The 16,618-nt window shown below is 37.8% G+C and overlaps 1 long non-coding RNA gene across 1 annotated transcript; it reads right to left on the bottom strand.

Annotated features, from left to right (window-relative positions):
• Positions 1-5,929: 5,929 nt before the first annotated feature.
• LOC134484493 (uncharacterized) lies at positions 5,930-16,417 on the bottom strand. Its single transcript, XR_010061962.1, has 3 exons — positions 16,279-16,417; positions 6,884-6,968; positions 5,930-6,001 (listed from the first exon to the last, which is right to left on the bottom strand). It is a non-coding gene; the product is annotated as an uncharacterized LOC134484493 (long non-coding RNA).
• Positions 16,418-16,618: the final 201 nt, after the last annotated feature.

The following is a 16,618-nucleotide window of genomic DNA, read 5'->3' as shown; positions in this document are numbered from 1 at the left end:
ACCAGATAAACTGGACTATATAAAAATCGGAGACAAGTTGTCTGAAGTTTGTTCGTCCTTTCAATCATGGGGCTCCCTCCTAGGGAAGGATTTCAGGTATCAAGAGTCAGCAATAATTACCTTTATTGCTGACCCAACTAATCTGCTGAATACCTCATTCTCGGAAATGAAGAAACTTAGTATCCATCCTGCTATAATATGTATATATCTAAATATCATTCATATAATGGATACTTTTGACTGTTAGTTTCAAAGCGACAGTCTGGGGAGACACAGAATTAATTCTTTCACACATTAATTCCCAGGCTGATATTTGGTCTCAAAAGGTCACTGCAGGAGTTGCTTTACAATAGTTATTCACTGACCTGGAAGAAATGCATTTTGAATGTTGTGAAATCTATTAGAACAATATCACTCACCTACCTTTCTCCCTTCCCAATTTTGAACTGAATCATTTTCCACAAAATGTCTGTTGTCTCAAATTCAGGCTGCATCCCCACATACGAGTCTGAATCTTGCTCTTAGCACTGCATTTATGATACATCAATATGATTTCCTTTCCACTTTCACCACAAGAAGAGTTTTTATTCTTCATTATCTGATGGGTCTAATCTATATTGTCACCAAGGATGTTCGAAATGCTTTCCCACTTTCTTTTCTCTTAGTTTGAGTGCATCTGGTTTGATGTGGAGGTCCTTGATCACCTTGGACTTAAGCTTGTACAGGGTTATACGCATGGATCTATCTGCATTCTTCTACATGAAGACCTCCCATTGACAAATTACCATTTGATGAAAATGCTATATTCCATTTGATGGTTTTGGCTCCTTTGTCAAAAAATCACATGATCATAGGTTTGTGGTTTCATTTCTGGGTCTTGAATTCTATTCAACTGCTCTGTCCATCTGTCTCTGTACCAATACCATGCAGTTTTATCTCTTTTGTTTGGTAATTCTGCTTGAGTTCAGGGATAGTTATTCCCCAGAAGTCATCTTACTGTTGAGGTTTTCGTTATTCTGGATTTTTCATTATAACAGATGAATTTGGAAATTGTTCTGTCTAACTCTCTGAATTGGATTCGGATTTTGATGGGGATTGCAATGAATCTGCAGATCACTTTTGGTAAAATGGCCATTTTTACTATATTAATCCTGCCAATCCATGAGCATGGGAGATCTTTCCACCTTCTGAGATCTTCTTCAATTTCTTTCTTCAGATGCTTGAATTTCTTACCATACAGATCGTAAACGCAAATGCTTCACTCCTTCTTTAAAAGGGCAACAAAAATACACTTGGCAGGGAATAGGGAGGCAAAGTTTAGACAGAGGTAGAAATAATACTCACTCACAGTGTGCCACACGTGTGGCCCATACATATACAGCCACCCAATTTTATAAGATGGATGAAGCAAAGAAGTGCAGGTCTACAGGAACCGGATGTAGATATTTCCTGAGAGACACACCAAGAATACAGCAAATATATAGGCCAATGGCAGCAGCAAACCACTGAACAGAGAATGGGACCCCCATTGGAGGAATCAGAGAAAGGGCTGGAAGACCTTGAAGGGGCTCAAGACCTATATGAACAACAATGCCAGGCAACCATAGCTTCCAGTGACTAAGCCACTTCCCAATGACTATACAAGGACTGACCCTGAACACCAACCTCATAGGTAGCGATGAATAGGTAATAAGAGCCCCAGTGGAAGGGGAAGCCCTAGGTTCTTTCAAGAGTGAACCCCCTGTGAACGTGATTGTTGGAGTGAGGGTTTTAACGGGGGGAGGATGGAGAGGGGAATCCCATATTGAGGGGGAGGGGGAGGTGTTAGCGTGATGTTGTACCAGAAACTAGGAAGGGGAATGACAATTGGGAAGGTAAATAAGAAATACTCAAGTTAGTAAAGATTAAAAAAAATAATAAAAAACCGAAAGAAATAATAGCAATAATAATGTTAATGATAATAAACTGACCCAAACAACTATTCAAAATAGGCACCAAGTATATATTCAAGGCAAAAACATAAAAACTAAGTAAAAAATGGTTTTTAGAAACATGGAATTCATTATCTCTCCCAAGTGGTTCCAACTGTGAATATATTTCATGAAACAAGAGACAGAAAGGTCTGGTTTTCCTGATTTCTATTTTTACTCCAATGGTGAATGTTTTCATTTCCTGAGAAACATTAGAGCAAAACTATTGAGTCACTCACTAGTTTGTCCTATATGATCACCCCTAGTGTACTATATTTTAGGAGAACCTAAATATATGACCACAAGGATGCATCATGGATACCTTTTCCATCATGAAATTGGTATCTACAGTAGGCCATATTAGCAACATCGAAAGTCCAATCCACATATTTACCTCTGGCTTGTGAACAAATTATCAATCCCAAGGCAAATGAATGTTTCAGTGACCTATATCCGCATATGACTTGTCGGATTACAGGATGGCTACACCACACATAAAAAAAAAGTTTCTTAAGAGTGGAAAAACATAATTTATTCTGAAAAATATATATTAACTATTTTCAAAAATTGCTTAAATTATACAATCATAATATAAAGTGCATGACCTTAACTGAACTTAAAATTCACCAGAAGAACAAAAATTCAAAAAGAATGAATAACAAAACTTCCAACCAAACCAAACAATGTTAATACCTGAAGAAATCAAAACTCAAACAAAAAAAAAAAAACAGTAATTAAGCTGAGCAGCCTTCTCTTGTTGAAGATTTAGCACCACAGTCGAACCCTGTGGCTGGCCTTGGGAACGTAGTGGAAAGGCAGTCAGTCACCAATTGAATAGAGTTTTAAAGATGAATCTAGCTATCCCTCTTTGGGGCCTTTACAGGTCAAGGACATCCAAGGCTAATTTGAGACATGTACAGAATTTGGTTTCTAGATTTTGAAATTTTCTTGACTGATTTTCCAATAATAATCTTGAAAATCCAGCATAACAAGAATGGATTAACCCTCTGAGACTCCTCCTTGATGCCCAGCAGTTTTTGATGTGCTTCAACATTTCTTTGAAACCCTCTCATGTTCATGTTCAGTGTGAAGGGAATTCCAATGTCTGAATGGAAATTCACTTCCATTTCCTACCTGGGCTGCAGCATTTACTCAGCTCAAATATTTTCACTCCCAAGGAGATCAAGATTTTAAAAATTCATCCTCTCAAGGTGTACCACTAAATCAATAGCATACAATTTCTACCATTCAAATTCTTCCTAATATATATTTCCTGAACCTCTTAGCTTTCTTCATTTTAGTAATAGTTTCTGCATCAGGAAGTCCTTATTTAGATATAATGTTTCTCCTTGGCTTTGAATCAGGTGTTCGGTCTTAGGTACTGGATTTCCCTGAGCACAAGTTTCTCCATTTGAATTATGCTGTTGCCAGTACGGTTGCTTAGATTTTTCAACTTGAATAATTGTCAAAGCTCTTACTGTCCCTACAGAGTTAAGACTAGTAATGACCTGGTTCAATCCTACAATGATGAGAACTGAGCAACAACAGTTGCAAAAAGTCAAAATTGAGTGAATAGAAATCTATAAATGTTGTTTTCAAAGTGGGATTCACTTGTTACTGTTTTCAAATCATTCCTCTTAAACTTTAAAATGTAAGCATTCCTCATGCACAGAATTCTTTCTCAAGAAAGGAGGAGGAATTCTGAATCTTTCTTTGACATTGGGTTTGCCTTACTTGTGGAGTATACACCTCATAACTTGGATCAATCCAGCATGCCCCAACAGCACAGAGCAAGTCACTTATCTGTAGGATGTATGTGTGTGTGTGTGTGTGTGTGTGTGTGTGTGTGTGTGTGTGTATGAGTATGTGTGTGTGTGTGTGTGTGTGTGTGTATGTATGTCATTCAGTGGTAACTCAAGCTTCCATGGTAACTCAAGCTACATGTTGGAGAAGCACACTTCTTCAAAGATACCATGGCATCCTTTGTTTTGCATGCCTCTTAACATATTTAATTACTTCAAATTGCACCATTTACTTAAATCTCTGGGCCACAGATTAAACTAATAATATCCTCCAATCTCCATAGGGATTCAGAGCTCAATGATAAATAATTTTTGGAAACCTTAGATTCTAATTTTGTCCTGAAACTCATTAAGTATTTATTGTACTGTAAATGCAAATCCAGCAGGTATTTTGGACATTTGAGATTCATGGCCAGAAATCATGAGCTAAACGCATTCCCTCCATTCTTGGCTAGTTCCTGCTATGCTTCTCGAATGTCATGTTTGCTGTGATTACCTTGTTATACAGTCTTATAATATGCAAATGAGTTCTAATATAGTTTTCTCAATACTCAGTGGTTCTCATCAGAATCTGTAATGTGGGGAATCAATGACTTTGTGCTAATCGTAGGCTGTAAACTGCCTCTGGATAATTTTTGAATAGCATCTTGTATAAGTGCATGTGCTTTTTAGGTGGTTTTTCATTATCTATTAACAGTCTACATACCATAGCATCAGATTATTTTAAATTTCCATATAAAGTGATTTCTTGTCCCTCCCGGCTTAGACTTATGTGGGGATACTTAGATCAATTTTAGATCAATCAAGAATTGCCCTACGCAATTCTTCTTGATATATTTTCATCTATGGAAGGTGTAATATCTATAACCTTTGATATAGTGCCTTTGATACACCTTCCTTCACCTGTGTAAATGAAAAAATTTTCATCAATGGATGGTGTTATATCTACAAACTTTGATATACAGACCTTTTTGCAGCTTCCTTCACCTGTGTGAAAGAAAAATATTTACAGCAGACAGATCCTGTAAATGTTTTGTATACTACATGATCGCCTTAGCTAAATTATGACTATGCATTCTTATTCAGGCTCAAGTAAATCCATGGGGAGACGCCACTTGCTAAAAATTTCAACTACTACTCAGATGTCCTCTATGTATACAGTCAGAAGAACAGTTACTTCAGTTCATGTGTGAAACTGATGAATTCTCAGACCTTTTCCATATCAAAAAAAAATGACTAAGACAAGGATTGAGGGAATGCTTTCATCTATGTAGAACATTGATTTCAGCGTCACATACAAATGTGTGATGTGAAGTAGTTGCAACATTGTACTGCAGAAAGAATAATATACTTTTGGGTATGGTCTTTCTGGACTAGAGTATGATATCAATACACTCTTCTGGGACAGATTTTCAAGCACATATGAACATATGAGAATTCCAGCAGAGTATCTCTTGTTCAAGATAGTACCCTTCATATTATTTGTGACCTTCATCGGGACAAGTTACTTCTAGGTATCAGAGTTCTGACTAATTTTTAAGTTTTTTTTATTATCTAATGCTAATTTTTGATACTTTCTTTCCCCCATGGAATAACAGTTAGTCAATAGGCCTGTGTACCAGATATCAGCTGAATGACCAGAGGTTGAATGCAATTTACCTCACTGCTAAATTCATAGATACAAGGATTTTTTTTTTGAGAAGGCCTTGATCTTCTAGAATGTAGAATGTTGTTTTCTGTGTCTTTCCTTGACTTCCTCCATTCTCACAAGATTCATATCAGTGAAGAAACTGCACACAGAATGTGAAAAACACTTGCTGGGCCACAGGATAGACAAAATCAACAAAACTTTCCTTGCATGGGATTAGAACATAGTGGACAGGAGATACATTCAGCTTAGTCAATGAAATGCTCCCCCTGTATACCTAATGGATTGACTTTTACCTTTGCCTGCTTACCCTGCTTAACCAGTTCCCAGGAGACTTCATTCTCAACAAGGGATAAGGAGGTGGACCAACATCTTATGCTTGCCCACTATTTCCCAGTTACTCCAAGATAAGCAAATTCCTCCAATAGGAGCTCCCACTTCCGTAGTCTACCTGGCTTCAGGTCTGAAGTTATGAGCCCAGTCAACAATTAAATCTCCATAACCAAGTCAAAGAAAATATTTCCTTTATTTAGTGTTGGGAAGGATAGGCAGCTCTGATGGTGTCTTCCTTATTGTAGGTTCTTCTTGAGACAGGAGAGAGGGAAGAGCATTGGAGGAGGTTAAGTCTTGATCCATTTAGAGTTTCAGTATAATAATAATAAGTATAATAATCATCATCATCATCATCATCGCCATCATCATCAATAACATCATCATCATCAATAAAATCACCATCACTACCAACAGTAATTTAGGCTGGTAAGATGACTCATCATTTAAGAGCACTGACTGCTGGGTTGGGGATTTAGGTCAGCGGTAGAGCGCTTGCCTAGTAAACGCAAGGCCCTGGGTTCGGTCCCCAGCTCCGAAAAAAAAAAGAAGAAAAAAAGAGCACTGACTGCTTTTCCATAGGTCATGAGTTTAATTCCCAGAAAAAATATCGTGTAATACAACCATGTATAATGGCATCTGAAGCCCACTTCTGTTGTGCTTGACAGTTACAGAATAATCTTACAAATCAAATCAAATAAATCTTTAAAGTAAATAAATAAATGTTTACTTATCTAAGTTTGAGTTACTGTGCTTCTGTAGCTGACCAGCTTTTAGTATTCCTCTGAGGACAGGAAATGCATTCTCTGTCTATCAAAATCCCTGATGAGAGCTCACACATTACTTGCCATACACCAAGCCTGTTATTCAAACACAGATTCTGCTTTTCTGAGAAATTAAATAGCTTCTTATCACACTTCTATCCTTTCTTCATATCCTGCCTCTGAGAGGCACATAAGAAAATTAGTTTGTACATGAGGACATTAGAGTTGCGTTTTTTCTGTGGTGTGAGAAAACTGAGGTTAAAACAGAGGGGTCAGGACAGTCAACAAGGAAGTGGGCATAATGGCTATCTTTTGTCCAAATGCTGTTGGTGCAATGGGTCAGCACTCCTGGGAGTTTACCCAACTCACAGGTCATCTTCTGGAGCTCATTTGTCAATTTCTCCAACTTGCTCACTGATGGTAGAAGGTTGGAATGATGCCTTCCCAGCATACCCTGTAGATAAATAACAGGGAATATGCATATTAATGGCCAAGACAGTTGAGAGAAAATGCTGAGACACACAATGAAGCTTGACGAAAGGGGAAATCTATAGATGCTTGGTAGCACTGAAAGAGGAGGAAAGCTCTCTTCAAGCTGGACCTATTAGCTATTTTCTTTCTCCCAACCATGATTGTGAGACATATGCCTGACACCCTTCTGCAGTCCCCCTGGCCCTTAGCAACAAAATCTGGCCAAGACATGAAGAAATGGAGGACATTTTCAGTTCATATCTGATGGGATGCAGGTAAGTCCTGGAGTCCATAGTTTTTAGGACACCAAGCCTTAATCATGTATGTTCAAGACAAAGAGTCACAGACCTTGATGCATGTCCAGGGCAGTAGCTCTTTCTCCATTCTTGTCACAAAATTCCAATGGCATGTACAGGAATTCTCTGGAGATAAAATTCTGTACTCTACCGTGATAGTCAAAGCTTTTATCCCTATGGCTCTTATTGGTATTTTTCCTCATTCAGAATGAAATTAAGGAGCTCAGAGGAGACCAGCTGCATGCTTGACAATTCCTGGCTCTCTGCCAAAAATTCATTAGATATTCCTGAAACTGGGTGTCTTCTTTAGGAATCCAGAGCCTTCAAGTCGTAAGTTCTACTCCTAGAAGGCCTGAGCCAAGAACACCTGGTCTAGGAACCTACCCACTACTCTGACTCCTCCCCATACATCAACTAGCCATCAAGAAAATGCAAAATACTGATGCCCGTAAACCATTATGATCGAGTCAGTTGCTCAATAATGCATCATTTAGACAGCCAAAATAAGCAATCACAGAAAGCCATAAAAGGAAAGTCGAAAACTTAGCCAAGGAAAGATAAAAGGAATTGAATTTGAGGTCAAAAGTGAAGTTCTATGTGAGGAAAAAATTAGAAGGAATTAGGCCAGAAATCACACTTTATTTAAAATAAAATGTGACAACAAGACAGAGCCACAAATAAAATATTGTTAAATTTGACATTTTGAAACCTCTTCTGGAGATTGAAGGGTAGAATCAGGACATGGTTTTTGGCTGGCAGCACCATTGAAAACCCAGTGTTTTGGTGGAGGATTTTACATCAGAAGCCTTAGCTTTACTACAGAGCCTAGGTCCAAAATACAAATCATAGTCTGTCAACTGTTTGCCATATCTTGTGCTCCAAAGAAAAGGAGGAGTTCATTTAGTGATGATTTGGTGATGACTCTAACTCCTTTCAGAGTCATAGATATTACCAGCATATAGAAAACCACAAGACCCATTGTCAAACACCAGTATTCTCCGCAATGCCCACAGTCACCATAGTAATATCAGTGGTGAACTCTACAGTGTGATTTGATTCTGTTTCCTGTTGTTGCAGCATATAAACCTTGTTTCTTTGACCCACAGAGAAATTTCAAATAAAATAATGAATAATTTTTGCATTGAAAGCAATACGTGGCTTGTGGTTTTAGTTAAAAATAGGGACCACAAGCAATCTTCACTCGGTGCTCTTCTTTTAGGAATGTGGTTGATTCACTTTTGCTTTTGCTTTTTGTTTCATTTTGGTGATTTTCTATTTTGTTTTGTTTTCTTTTTGTTCTTTTCTACATGCAGAGATCAAGAAGTGGTCAAAAGAATTTCTAGTACAAATTCAGATGGCTGGAAAGAGCCCAGTCGTTCTAACACGTCCACATTGTTTGCAGTACTAGGGTTTTTTTCTTTTGCCATTAATGTTACCCATTTTCACTCTTTTTGATCCTTTTATCCTGACAGAATTAATACTATATATATATATATATATATATATATATATATACATATATATATATATACATATATATATATATAATTATTTGAATTTAAACTTTGAAATTCTAACTGCCCTATCTCCCTCCCAAAACCAGAACATGGATTGAGTCTTGTATGGTCTCGTTTTAATTCTTAGATCGGAAATCTTCCTGCGAACACTGAAGGTCCTGTTTCCAAACTGAGTCTGTATAGTTCAATAAAGATGCTCTTGGACAACCAGTTCTGTGGATATATAGTATTCCTGGAGGCAGGCTAGTAGACACAAGGGTGGAGAAAGGATTTAATACTTCAGATGGAGTAAGAGCTACCAGTCGAGTGTGATCTAGTATGGAGTGACCATTGGTGTAGCAGCCAGAATATTAGAAACACAGTAAGATGAGAGCATATTTGGGGTGCTGAGCTATGCTTATGTCAACTGCGCAATTGAGCTAGGGCAGATTTAGAAGTGATGAGAAGAGAGTAAAAAGGACACCTTGCTTTTTGTTAGAGGCTTAAAAAAACATGACAATGGAGCTAAAGCACATCAAAAGTTTCTCAGCGTATGTGGCTTTCAAGTGCATTCTAAGGGAACCTGATCAACTCTGGTAGCTTGGTCTTCCTGGAGCTTACACTGAGGGAGTAGAAACAACCTTCTGCAGAGTCTTATGAGACCAATCCATGACCATAATGAGCATGTCCAAAGTCACCTTGACCATGAGAGTTAAAGGTGACCCACATGTATCTTTTGATTATAACCATTTCTTCTTTGTCATCTTTTAGTGTTCCATTTGCTCAAAACTATTAGTGAAGAAGGTAAAATGATTCTAAAGGCTATTCTTGGTTGTCAACTATTCATCTGAGATCATTTAAACCACAACGATAGAGGGAATATGTGAAAAATTTCTACATAATATAAGGTCAATGTCAAATGTACTTCTTATATGGATCTTTGGAGTAGGATGTTGCATCTTTAACCTAAAACTTAATCAAGATCTATTCTTTATATTTATTTTTTCAGGCATCTGCAGATACATCCTTTTGAGGAATGAATCCTTCTCACTGGAGACCATAGAGGGGACCTGCATTTCAGTGATAATTAAATGTCACTTCAAGACATCAAAGCAAAATATCAAAGTTAGAATGGAATAAAATTATTAGGACAGTGTTTTGCAAACAACTTCTTTCACAAACAGCATTGGAAGGTGAGTTCTGAAATTTTGCATTTCATATTTGACTTTGCTGGTACTCTGACAGAATCAACTCACAACTGTTTGGGACTTTATTGTCAATTAAACACTACAAACAGCTGAATGCATCATATGCTCTGCTGTCTGTCTTAATATGTGTACAGTGAAGAACAACTATGCTAAACTATTCAACTGTTTTTCAATCAGCATCCTCAGACAAGTGTGGACTTCTCTGGGTTCTTGGATGGATAGGTTGAGAACACTTGCTGAGAGCTGCAAATGCAGAAGTGGGATTGTACATGCTTGGGGCATGAAAGGCCTGTGTGTAGATCATAAACAACTTCACAATATTCATTGCTTTAATAATTACTAGGAAGTGGACATCTGTAAAATGACTTCAGCAGACCAGCATGTGTAGAGAAACAGTAACTGATTCCCTGGAGATTTAAACGCACTGGATTGTGAAACATGGACTTAGAGGTACAGACATGTCAGCACAAGAAGGCTGGATAATCAAACATCTGTTGTACCTTAAGTTTCCCTACCTAATGTTTTGAGGCAAACAGAAACCGATTTTTTGCACTGAGGAATAGAATAAAAGCCAATTTCTTGAATATCCCAATCATAAGAAAATAATGACATCATCTGTGATGAACATCATCTCTCAGCATGGCTTCAGCATGTCTGAATGTCTGCTGTCGCCATGGGCTTTTACTGCCACCCCTTTTATAACTGCAGAGCTGCAATTTGCTTCAGCCACATCATCATCTCCTCATTCCTTTGGAGGGAGATTAGATCACTGTATCTGCCTATGCAGTCTTTCTCTACCTATAAAGGCCCAAGGAACTTTTCTCACTCCAGTGAGCTGTTGTAAGTAATCTTGACACATCTGTGTTGTTAGTGGCTGTAATGTCTTCAAATCCCAGAAGACTATTTATGAAAAGGAGTTGATTGAGGAAGTCTTGGGTATTTCTGTAATAGGGGCTGGTGGGATTGATGAACAGGACTGCCTTCCCAGACTAGATCTTGCAGTTCACCTACACCTGAGCCATGCTTACAGGTTGCAGCTTCCCAGAAAAGAATGTTCAGTTGAAGATACTGGTCTGTTTGAGCATGGCAATCCCAATGTATTCTTAACCATGCATTCTATTTGAATCCACATAGAAAACATGGAAGAAAGAATTTTTACTTTTTCATGTTTGCACTCACAATGCTACCAAACCCTTACAGACATTAGAACCTGCATACTGAAGATTTATCCATATACCAATGACCAGATGAGACATCTAGCCTTTTGGACTTATAAACTAATAGATTCTAGGACTTTACAAACAGTCAGCCATTGTTAAATTATGTGGTCCATAGTCTGTGATAATTGTGACTAATCTGATTCCTCTGTACAGAGGGATTCATCCTTTAGTATCTGTTTTGGAAAACCAACTACTACACCAGGTATCTAGAGAAGACCTTGTACAGCAGTTTGTCTCAAGTAAGAGTTTCAGCTCAGTTACAAATTTCCAATGGCCACATTCTTTTAGTCTGATTTTCACGAGATGCTTTGATACAGTGCTTCTTATTTTCTATAGCTCTTGGCAACAGAATTAAAATAGGAATAGTAACCTATCAATGAAATGCACAGTAATTTATTTGCATGAGTGCATCAGAGAGAAGGATTATAGGATAAACAAGAATTGGAAAACAAGATGTCCTTCCTTCTGAGGATCAAGACCTGGAAACCCGAACTACATAAAAATCTGAGACAAGTTGACTGAGGTTTGTTCTTTCCTTCAATCATGAGGTTCCTAGTGAAGGAGCTCAGGTCTCAAGAGTTGGCAAAAATTACCTTAATTGCTGAGCCACGTCAACTGCTGAATACCTCATTCATGGACCTGAAGAAACTCTGTATCCATCCTGCTATAATGTGTGTATATCTATGTAACATTCATAGAATGGACACTTTACTGTTCGTTTGAAAGCAACAGTTTGTCCCTGGAGAGACACAGATTTCTTCTCTCACACATTATTTCACAGGCTGATGGTGGGTCTCATAAGTTCATTCCGGGAGTTTTTTTACAATAATCATTCAATGATCTGGAAGAAACACTTTTTAATATTATGAGATCTACTAGAACAATATCAACCATAGTTTTCCCTTCCCCGTTGATTACTGAATCATACTCCACTAAAGTGTGAGGTCTCTGATGAAGGCAGCACCCCCCCAGACTAGTCTGAATGTTGCTCTTGGCACTGCATTTATGATACATAAATGTGATTTCCTTATCACTTTCTTCCCCAGGAGAGTTTTTCAATTCTTGATTTCATCCAATGTGTCTAATCTACATCGTCACCCAGGATGAGATTTGAGAGATTTGCAAAAAATAAAAATAAATAAATAAATAAATAAGTAAATAAATGAACAAATAAAAATGAAAGAAATAAAAGAAAGGAAAACTGCAAGCTTATCTCACCATTTGACTCAGAAATCTAAAGTGTTAGTCAGTGGAAATACTAGTGGAAGGACTGAGATGAAGTCTCAACTAGAAGCACTTCTCTCCCAGATATTAGTGTAAGACACAAACTGCACTATTGGTATCCAAAGCACGGAGGAGTTCACTCTGAGCAGAGGACACAATACTTATCTTTCCTTTCTTATTTAGGACCTTTTTATAATTGACAAAAAGAATGAATGCCATGAGCTCTCAGTGACCTTCCAAACACTTGACTTTTGGAATAAAGAAATAAATGATATAAAATCTCTGACTTCCAGGAGCCATAAGAACTGAGAAGTCCAGATGTTTCTGAGAGGCTCGCAGCTCTAGATTCCTATATGTGGAAGGCTCAGATCAAGGTTATGTCTTCAGCAATCCCACTCAATCTGTACCAAGGACTCACAGACCTTTCCCAAGGACGATGTATTTCTTCCTTTTTTTTTAATATCAAGACAGAAGACCAACTTCCTTCTCCCGTTCTCGGATCTTTCCAAACTCTTTGTTATCCCTGTCAAATGGCTGTTTACTCTGAATTACAGGCCAATTATTTAACCCTAGAAGTCCTGAAGGAATATCTGAGAGGCATTTGCAGACACGACAACACTTGTGACATCACAGAAGAGGCTATGACTCTTCAGGTTAGAAATAGATTTTTCAGGAAGCGCAAGGCCCTGGGTTCGGTCCCCAGCTCCGAGAAAAAAAAGAAATAGATTTTTCAAGGAGGGCCTAATGATGATTTCACGACACCTGCCATAGCCTACCTGCTAAACAACTTTCCTTACATGAACCAGATACAAGGGTGCCCTTTCCAGGAGTGTTTCCTGTGACACAGTGGAAACCTTTACAAACTCCATCTCTCTAAAGCTACAAACTTCTCTTTGCTTCATTAGTGGTTACATGCTCTGAATGGTGAAATTTGTTCAGGGACTTGGCATCGGTAAAAAAGATTTAGGAACATGGAGTGTAGGAGATTCTTCTAGAAAACATTTTATTCCAAGGTTCATTACTGTGAAATACAGTTCAAATTCTAGGATTTCTCTGTCTCCCAAAGGCCAGTATTTTCCCTACAGACCTTTAGTTGAATGAATATTGTATTTCACTTCTTACTGTATATTCCTTGATAGGTGATTTTATAAAAGTTCCTGAATGTGTACTCAAAAATTCTGATTTCCACTTCCATTTTTTGCAATGATTTCTCAAGTAAGGTGCACAGCTATATACTGAGTATAACAGTGTAAATATGGTGTACCGACATCAAATGATAAACTCCGAAATCCTATTTTATCCAAAATTTCCAGATATCAGTAAAGAAGAGGACTACATGGAGCATAGAATTCTCTTCTCTAGTCACTTTGATATCAGCTTCAATATCCACATTCCAGTGTCTCAGGCCAAGATTTAAGGGCTTAGGATGTTTTACCATGTTTCTTTCTTAAGGCCCAACATAAGATAGAGGAGGATGGGGAGAAAGAAGAATGGCTTCTGAACCAGTGAAACCTCAACTTAAATAGGTTCATAAGAACAGGAAAGAGTCTATTTTGCAATGCCATTTGTGGATTCTACCTTCTTGACCTAGTTCCCCCGAATCCATGTTAAAATTACATCTAACTTCATACTTAGGAGTCACCAAAAGTGTGTGTGTGTGTGTGTGTGTGTGTGTGTGTGTGTGTGTGTGTGTGTGTGTATATATATATATATATATATATATATATATATATATATATATATATATATATATGTATGTATGTATATGTATGTAGATGTAGATGTAGATGTAGGTGTAGATGTAATGTAGATATAGATATAGATATAGAGATAGAGATAGAGATAGAGATAGATAGATATAGATATAGATATAGATGATAGAGATAGATAGAGATAGAGACAGAGACAGAGACAGAGATAGAGATAGAGATAGAGATAGAGATAGAGATAGAGATAGATATAGATAGATAGTTACAGATATAGATATAGAGATAGAGATAGATATAGATAAAGATATAGATATCAGCCACCAAAACTAGATGAGATTGATGAAGCTAAGAAGTGCATTATACCAGGAACCGGATGTAGATTCATCCTGAGAGACACAGCTAGACCATGTCAAATATAGAAGTGAATGCTAGTTGCAATTCAGTAAACTGAAAACCGAACTCTTGTTGGTAGATTTTGAGAAAGGATTACAAGAGTTGAAGGTGCTTTCAACACCATAAGAGCAACTTTATTGTTCTTATTGCCAATGAACCAGAATTTCCTGGTACTAGACCAATATTCAAACACTTTACATGGACAGACCAAATGCTCTAAATGGATATGTAGCAGAGGATGGCCTTGATGGACCCAAAAGGAAGGAGAAGCCCTTGATCCAACCTAGGATTGTCTTCTAGTTCTAGGGATTGTCAAGTGGCAGAAAGTGTGGTTAAAGCAGGGGTAGTGAATAGGTAGAGATCTTATAGGAAGGAAAATTAGAAAGAAAATAATATTTTACACGTAAATATAGAAACATCAAGTTTAAATAAAAGCACTAAAATTTGCTAAAAAATAAATAAAGGAAAGATATAAAGATATGAAAACAGTCAACTAATCACACCTATTGACTTGGGAATCTAATTCAAAGTAATACTAGTGGGAAGACAGAGATGATGAAATCTCAACTAGAAGCACTTCTCTCTCCCAAACATCAGAGTCAGATACAAACTGCACTATTGAAATCCAAGGCATGGAGGAATTTCCTCTAAGCTAGGGACACAATACTTGTCTTTCCCTTATTCCGTAGGACCTTTTTCTTTTGGACAAAAAGAATAAAGGCCATTAGCTTGCAGGAAAACAATTGTGCCCTTCCCAACACTTGGCATTTGGAAGAAAGAAATGAAAGTTATAAACTCTCTGACTTCCAGGAACCATAAGAACAAGGAAGTCCAGATTCTTCTGAGAGGCTCTCAGCTCCTGATTCCCATATGGGAAAGACTCAGATCAAGGCTATCTCTTAAGTTACTCCACTCAACCCATATGAAGTACTCACTTAGCATTCCAAGGACCACATATTTCTCCCTTAATTTTATACCTAGGCAGAAGGCCGTGTTCCTTCTCCCCATCTTTGTTGGGCACTATGGGAGTAGAAGCCCTTTGTCCTCCCTAGGTTTGTCTCGAAGTTCAAGGGAATATCAATTGGCAGAAAAGGGGGTTAGAGAAGAAGGGGAAGGGAACTGGTTTGGACCTTATGGGCAGGAATCTGGGAAAGGAAATAATATGTTAAATTTAAATATAGAAACATCCAGTTACAAAAAAACAAAAAAATTTGCTAAAGAGTGAAAAAAATGAAAAATATAAAAGAAAACTGACAACGAATCACATCTATTGACTCGGAAATATAAAGTGGTATTCAGAGTAATACTAGTGGAAAGAGTGACAGGATGAAGCCTCAAACAGAAGCTCTTCTCGCTCCCAGATATCAGTGTCAGACACAAATAGCAGCATAGGTATCCAAAGCATGGTGGAGTTTACTCTGAGCTGAGCACACAATAATTGTCCATCCCTTTTTCCTTAGGACACATTCTTTTTGTCAAAAAGAATAAAGGCTATGAGCTCTCAGGAAAACAACCGTGTCCTTCCCAACACTTGTCTTTTGAAATAAAGAAATGAATGGTATAAATTCTCTGACTTCCAACAACCATAATAAAAGGGAAATCCAGATGATTTTGGAGGCTCCCAGCATCTGTTACCCATTTATGGAAGGCTCACATCAAGTCTATCTCTTCTGCATTCCCACTCAATCTGTACCAAGAACTCAATGAGCTTTCCCAAGGACCATGTATATCTTCCTTTTTTTTATACCAAGAAAGAAGGCTTCCTTCTCCCCATCTCTGATCTCTTCATCCTCTTTGTTTTCAGTCCCAAATGGCTGTTTACTCTGAATTAGAGTTGAATTAGTAAACACTAGAGGTACTGAAGGGATATCTGACAGGGAGTTGCAGTCATGACAACACTTGTGACATCACAGAACCTAGAGCTTTCCAGGTTACAAGAGATGTTTCAGGGAGGGCCTAATGAATATGTCATTGAGAAGTGCCAATGCTTACCTGTTAAACAGCTTTCCTTACATTGACCAGGTTCGATGGTACTGATTCCACTGTATGTCTCCTCTGACACAGTGGAAACCTTTACATACTCCATC

The sequence above is a fragment of the Rattus norvegicus genome, chromosome Y (genome assembly GCF_036323735.1).
Source record: "Rattus norvegicus strain BN/NHsdMcwi chromosome Y, GRCr8, whole genome shotgun sequence".
Classification (NCBI taxonomy): Eukaryota; Metazoa; Chordata; class Mammalia; order Rodentia; family Muridae; genus Rattus; species Rattus norvegicus.
The sequence above is the reverse complement of the archived record's forward strand: the minus strand, read 5'-3'. Positions and strand labels throughout refer to the sequence as shown.